The sequence below is a fragment of the Mus pahari genome, unplaced genomic scaffold, assembly GCF_900095145.1.
Source record: "Mus pahari unplaced genomic scaffold, PAHARI_EIJ_v1.1 scaffold_12715_1, whole genome shotgun sequence".
In the NCBI taxonomy this organism is placed as follows: domain Eukaryota; kingdom Metazoa; phylum Chordata; class Mammalia; order Rodentia; family Muridae; genus Mus; species Mus pahari.
Window position 1 is genome coordinate 11,799 of NW_018393426.1, and position 7,460 is coordinate 19,258.

At 41.0% G+C, this 7,460-nt stretch overlaps 2 pseudogenes; both read right to left on the reverse strand.

The window, feature by feature from the left end:
• Positions 1–1,775: 1,775 nt before the first annotated feature.
• LOC110315526 lies at positions 1,776–3,493 on the reverse strand (annotated as a pseudogene).
• A 67-nt stretch (positions 3,494–3,560) lies between these two features.
• LOC110315527 lies at positions 3,561–4,200 on the reverse strand (annotated as a pseudogene).
• Positions 4,201–7,460: the final 3,260 nt, after the last annotated feature.

The following is a 7,460-nucleotide window of genomic DNA, read 5'->3' on the forward strand; positions in this document are numbered from 1 at the left end:
CCCCTTCAGNTCCTTGGGTACTTTCTCTAGCTCCTCCATTGGGGACCCTGTGTTCNATCCAATAGCTGGCTGTCAGCATCCACTTCAGTGTTTGCCAGGCACTGGCACAACCTCATATTTTTGTATCATGACTCATAAATTTATAGCTAACTTTCTAAGTCAGAAGTCAGAAAATGTATATTTAAACAATTAGAAACCTACAATCACTTATAATGATCAAGAACTAAGAACCAATACAACAGAAGTGGGGCTTTTATGGCTATGTAACCATATTCTCAAGTAAAATATGGACAAGAAAAAGACAGAAGTAAGCAATAGTAAACTTTTCATTAATTTTTTTCTTTTAGCATCTTCAGAAGCACAGCCACCCAGATTCATGTACATTCTGTTCAGAAGCTGTTCCTTTTGTACAGATACTGCTCCTTGGACAAGTACTCAACATAGCCCAGTCCCTACCTACCCCAAAGGGATGATGGACACCTTTAAGAGTGGATCTGTATGCTCTGGATATGCGATTACATGACCTGCTTTGTGGTAAGCCACAGTCTTCTTCTCTTCAGAATGCAACAACTTGGGTTTTTTTCTCCAAGCCTCTAATTACTTAATTGCTTTTTCAAAGTGCTTCTCATTAATGGCATCTGAAGGGTATCTTTTGGCAATCAAAGCAGCTTCCTTGGAGACATTGGCAACATNAGTGCCTGAAACCCCTGTTGTTAAGGATGCCAGTTTTCTGGCCACTTTATCTTTTTCCAACACCTATTTCCAGGATACATGTAATGTTCTGGTATCTCACAAAATAGGTATCTGAAAAATGAGACCTATGTATCACAGTGCTTTGATGAAGTTCAAGAGACCAAGGAGCAGGTTTAGCATTTTATTATGAATGAATTGTGTATTCAATTAAGGCAACACTTTGTGGCTTTAACATTTAATCACCAAGGATGAAAAACAAATCCTTATTATAACGTTCCTGCTAATTCTGGTTTGGGGGTGGTGTTGGAGACCAGGTTTAGAAAACCCAGGCATCTTACATCCTCCCAGGCATCTCACAGCCCAGGCATTTTTACAGCATGCAGCTAAAAGCCATATAGTTCTCTGTTTGGAGCCAGTTACCTCCTCTCTCTGCAAGGCCATTTTGTGGGAACCAGCAGGATTCTGGCCCTAAGCAAACATCAAGGACTGAGTGAGTTTTCTCACATTCCGGAGCTGCCTGGGCTGTCACCTTGGGCTGTTAGAAGAAACCAGACTTTGAAATTAGCTGCCCAATGTTCTGGGGCAGTGATGCCAAAGAACTGAGATAAATCACAAAAGTTTCACACTCCCAATTAGCCTCCCCACTAACCTTCCTTTTTGATCACTCCCTCACCATATTGTATATAAACTGGGCATTTCCCCTTAGTAAAGGAGACTATGACAAACATGCAAGGTCTCTGTCTCTTTATTCCCATTTCTCTCTAGGTTTGTGATCCCCCTCAAGGACCATGGAATAACGTGTCCCGCGGGCCAGGACAGGGTGGTGCTAGCAAAAGGTTTTTCATTTCTTTACAGTCCCCTACTTTGGATTCAGTGTTACTATATACAATCTCCCTGGCTTACTGGGACTGCCAATTCTCTGGTAAAGGTTATTTCTCTGTTCCAGCAAACATGGGGAACAGTTGGGTGTATTAGGTTTGAGAGGGCCTTTGACATGTTTAGACAAGGATACCATTGCCACATCATTGGAAGAACTAAGAATAGAGTAGGTGTAGGTGTGCACTGAAGTATGTCAAGGCCCCCTATTCGCTGAGCTCATCTTCACCCTCAACTTCAAAAGCCTCTTTCTTGATATTGACCTGGAGGCATCCTGGTACTGAATCCGTTAACTCCATCTCATCCATGTCATCACCAGTGAACCAGTGTAGGAAGGTCTTGTGGTGGAACATGGCTGAGAACTGCTCAGAGATAAATTTGAATAGCTCCTGGATAGCCGGGCTGTTGCCAATGAAGGTGGAGGCCACCTTCAGGCCCCGTGGTGGGATGTCATACACAGCTACCATGATGTTGCTGGGGATGCACTCCACAAGGTAGCTGCTGTTCATGTTCTTGATGGCCATCATCTACACATCTACCTCCTTCAAGGATATGGGGACCCTGAAGAGAGTGATGATGGTAAGGTAGTGGCCATGGCATGGGTCATAGGCAGCTCTGATGTTCTTGGCATCAAACATCTGCTGTGTGAGCTCAGGCACTATCAGTGTATGGTACTGCTTTCCGCCCCAGGCTGTGAGGGGTACAAAGCCGTGCATGAAGAAGTGCAGTCACAGGAAAGGCACCATGTTCACAGACAACTTGCTCAAGTCAGCACTGAGTTAGTTATGGAAACACAGTGACTTGGTGACATTGCTCAAGGTGGCAGACACAGAGAGGTTGAGGTGTCTAGAACAAAATGAAGCAAACTCACCCAAGAGGAGTAAACAGCAGGAAATAATCAAACTCAGGGGTGAAATCAACCAAGTGGAAACAAAAAGAACTATTCAAGGAATCAACCAAACCAGGAGCTGGTTCTTTGAGATAATCAACAAGATAGATAAACCCTTAGCCAGACTCACTAGAGGGCACAGGGACAGCATCCTAATTAACAAAATCAGAAATGAAAAGGGGAGACATAACAACAGATCCTGAGGAAATCCAAAGCATCATCAGGCCCTTCTACAGAAGGCTATACTCAACTATACTGGAAAACCTGGATGAAATGTACAAATTTCTAGACAGATACCGGATACCAAAGTTAAATCAGGATAAGATTAATGACATGAACAGTCTTATATCACGTAAAGAAATATAAGCTGTCATTAATAGTCTCCCAACCAAAAAAGCCCAGGACCAGATGGGTTTACTGCAGAGTTCTATCAGACCTTCAAAGAAGACCTAATTCCAGTTCTTTTCAAACTATTCCACAAAATAGAAACTGATGGTATTTTACCCAATTCATTCTACGAAACCACAATTCCTCTGATACCTAAACCATGTACAGATACAACAAAGAGAATTTCAGACCAATTTCCCTTATGAACGTTGATGCAAAAATACTCAATAAAATTCTCGCAAACTGAATCCAAGAACACATCAAAATAATCATCCATCATGACTAAGTAGGCTTCATTCCTAGGGATGCAGGGATGGTTTAATATANATTTCCCCTTAGTAAAGGAGACTATGACAAACATGCAAGGTCTCTGTCTCTTTATTCCCATTTCTCTCTAGGTTTGTGATCCCCCTCAAGGACCATGGAATAACGTGTCCCGCGGGCCAGGACAGGGTGGTGCTAGCAAAAGGTTTTTCATTTCTTTACAGTCCCCTACTTTGGATTCAGTGTTACTATATACAATCTCCCTGGCTTACTGGGACTGCCAATTCTCTGGTAAAGGTTATTTCTCTGTTCCAGCAAACATGGGGAACAGTTGGGTGTATTAGGTTTGAGAGGGCCTTTGACATGTTTAGACAAGGATACCATTGCCACATCATTGGAAGAACTAAGAATAGAGTAGGTGTAGGTGTGCACTGAAGTATGTCAAGGCCCCCTATTCGCTGAGCTCATCTTCACCCTCAACTTCAAAAGCCTCTTTCTTGATATTGACCTGGAGGCATCCTGGTACTGAATCCGTTAACTCCATCTCATCCATGTCATCACCAGTGAACCAGTGTAGGAAGGTCTTGTGGTGGAACATGGCTGAGAACTGCTCAGAGATAAATTTGAATAGCTCCTGGATAGCCGGGCTGTTGCCAATGAAGGTGGAGGCCACCTTCAGGCCCCGTGGTGGGATGTCATACACAGCTACCATGATGTTGCTGGGGATGCACTCCACAAGGTAGCTGCTGTTCATGTTCTTGATGGCCATCATCTACACATCTACCTCCTTCAAGGATATGGGGACCCTGAAGAGAGTGATGATGGTAAGGTAGTGGCCATGGCATGGGTCATAGGCAGCTCTGATGTTCTTGGCATCAAACATCTGCTGTGTGAGCTCAGGCACTATCAGTGTATGGTACTGCTTTCCGCCCCAGGCTGTGAGGGGTACAAAGCCGTGCATGAAGAAGTGCAGTCACAGGAAAGGCACCATGTTCACAGACAACTTGCTCAAGTCAGCACTGAGTTAGTTATGGAAACACAGTGACTTGGTGACATTGCTCAAGGTGGCAGACACAGAGAGGTTGAGGTGTCTAGAACAAAATGAAGCAAACTCACCCAAGAGGAGTAAACAGCAGGAAATAATCAAACTCAGGGGTGAAATCAACCAAGTGGAAACAAAAAGAACTATTCAAGGAATCAACCAAACCAGGAGCTGGTTCTTTGAGATAATCAACAAGATAGATAAACCCTTAGCCAGACTCACTAGAGGGCACAGGGACAGCATCCTAATTAACAAAATCAGAAATGAAAAGGGGAGACATAACAACAGATCCTGAGGAAATCCAAAGCATCATCAGGCCCTTCTACAGAAGGCTATACTCAACTATACTGGAAAACCTGGATGAAATGTACAAATTTCTAGACAGATACCGGATACCAAAGTTAAATCAGGATAAGATTAATGACATGAACAGTCTTATATCACGTAAAGAAATATAAGCTGTCATTAATAGTCTCCCAACCAAAAAAGCCCAGGACCAGATGGGTTTACTGCAGAGTTCTATCAGACCTTCAAAGAAGACCTAATTCCAGTTCTTTTCAAACTATTCCACAAAATAGAAACTGATGGTATTTTACCCAATTCATTCTACGAAACCACAATTCCTCTGATACCTAAACCATGTACAGATACAACAAAGAGAATTTCAGACCAATTTCCCTTATGAACGTTGATGCAAAAATACTCAATAAAATTCTCGCAAACTGAATCCAAGAACACATCAAAATAATCATCCATCATGACTAAGTAGGCTTCATTCCTAGGGATGCAGGGATGGTTTAATATACGGAAATCCATCAATGTAATCCACTATATAAAAACAAGCTCAAAGAAAAAAAAAACACATGTTCATCTCGTTAGATGCTGAGAAAGCATTTGATAAAATCCAACAACCATTCATGATAAAAGTCTTGGAAAGATCAGGAATTCAAGGCCCATAGCTAAATATAATAAAAGCAATCTACAAAAAACCAATAGCCAACATCAAAGTAAATGGAGAGAAGCTAGAAGCAATCCCACTAAAATAAGGGACTAAACAAGGCTGCCCACTTTCTCCCTACCTATTCAATATAGTACTTGAAGTCCTAGCCAGAGCAATTAGACAGCAAAAGGAAATCAAGTGGATCAGGAAAATAAAACATTCTCAATGACTACAGAATATCAGAGCAAAAAACATCCCCCCAAATGAAAAAAAATAACATATAAAGTCTAAGAGCACTTGCTATGTATTAGTATAACTATTGCAATATAGATGCTAGAAGTCGGCGACCTAAACAAGCCAGCTAAAAGATGGAAGGTTTCATACTTATTAGAAGACAACAACCATCTTATCTACAAGAAACTAGAATTAAATACAATGATAAAAATATATTAAAAGTTACCATGAGAGTTAAGTTCTAACATTTGAAGAGAAATAAAAATAAATCCAAAATAACCATATTTGTTTCTGAAAAAAATCAATATTTAGGTAAATGAAAATTATCAGAGGTAGGATAGTGCAATATAATATTACAGGAATTAATTCTTTCAAATATATAGCAAACATATTTGTATATCAAGGGGATGGTGAGATGGCTCAGCGGGTAAGAGCACCAAACTGCTCTTCCAAAAGTGCAGAGTTCAAATCCCAGCAACCACACGGTGGCTCACAACCATCCTTAACAAGATCTGACTCCCTCTTCTGGGGTTTCTGAAGACAGCTACAGTGTACTCACATATAATAAATAAATAAATCTTTAAAAAAAGTAATTATAAAGGGGCTGGTGAGATGGCTTAGCAGTTAAGAGCACTGCTTGCTCTTCCTCAACACCCAAGTTTAATTCCCAGCACCCAGACATCATTAACTCCAGTTCCAGGGAATGTGATACCTTCTTTTAGCTTCTGTAGTCACTAGGGACACACACAGAGGTGGCAGAACCGGGTATGGGAAGAGATGTACAGAGGGTCAGGAAACAGAGGTGTGTAGCAATGGGGCATGGGGAACTGGAGGTGGCAATCAGAAAGTCCCAGATGCCAGGAAAGCAAGAGCCTCCGAGGACCCCATGGGTATGACATTAGTTGAAATGCCCAACAAAGGGGAGNGAGAACCTGTCCAGACAAAATGCAGAGATTAGGCATGCCCCTTCCCCAGTTGAAGCATGGGGCCACCCACCCATCTCCAAAATTTTAACCCAGAATTGCTCCTGTCTAAAGGAAATACAGGGGCAAAGAGTGTAGCAGAGACTGAAGGAAAGGCCATACAGAGACTGCCCCACGTGGGCATCCATCCCACATGCAGACACCAAACCCAGACACTATTGCTGATGCAAAGAAGTGTTTGCTGACAGGAGCCTGACACAGCTGTCTTTTGAAATGATCTTCCAAATTCTGAACAATACAGATGTGGATGCTCCCCAACCAACCATGAGACTGAGCACAGGGTCCCCACTGGAGGTGTTAGGGGATGGACTGAAGGAGCTGAAGGGGCAGCATCAATTGGTCCTTTGAAGGCTTGACGCCCCAGTATAGAGGAATGCTTGGGTGATGAGGAAGGAGTGGGTGGGTAGGTAGGGGAGCACCTTCATAGAAGCAGGGTAAGGGGGGGTGGGATAGGGGGGTTGCAGAGGGGCAACCTGGAAAAGGGATAACATTTGAAATGTAAGAAAATAAAATATCCAATTAATAAAAGGTGTGTGTAGGCAAAACANCCAGATACACAAAATAGAAATACGTTTTTAATGAAAACAAAATAGATATAAAGATAATTCCACTTGTATATTTAAATATTTCAACATTCCCCTATGAGTAATTTACAAGTCCAAAAGCAAANAATAGTAATTTAGGTGAAAACAATCATCATTTCTTGAAATCCACCTAGTCTTTCTACAATATTGAACACAATAGTCCATATCTAAAATTTACATAGAATAAACACACACAAGAACCACATTCTTCCCCAGTTAATAACCCATAACAACAAATTTAAAGGAACAGAAACTTTACAATGTATGCTATAAGGCCATGAAAATATTAATNTAGAAACTGACTACAGAATCATTTTAAGAATTCCATAAAATATTTAGAGATTGCAGTACATACTTCTAAAGAAAACTCAAACCAAAGANTTTTAAAGCATTTTTAAAAATAAATGAAGTGAAAACAAATTCATCAAAATATCTGAGTGCCATAAAAAGCAGTATTTGGAGGNATACTTATAGGAATTAATTTGGGGGTTAAAAATAATTGATATATACTATAATCCTGCAAACTTGCTTTTTTAATAAAATAAATTTAAAAATAAAAATCTACTAA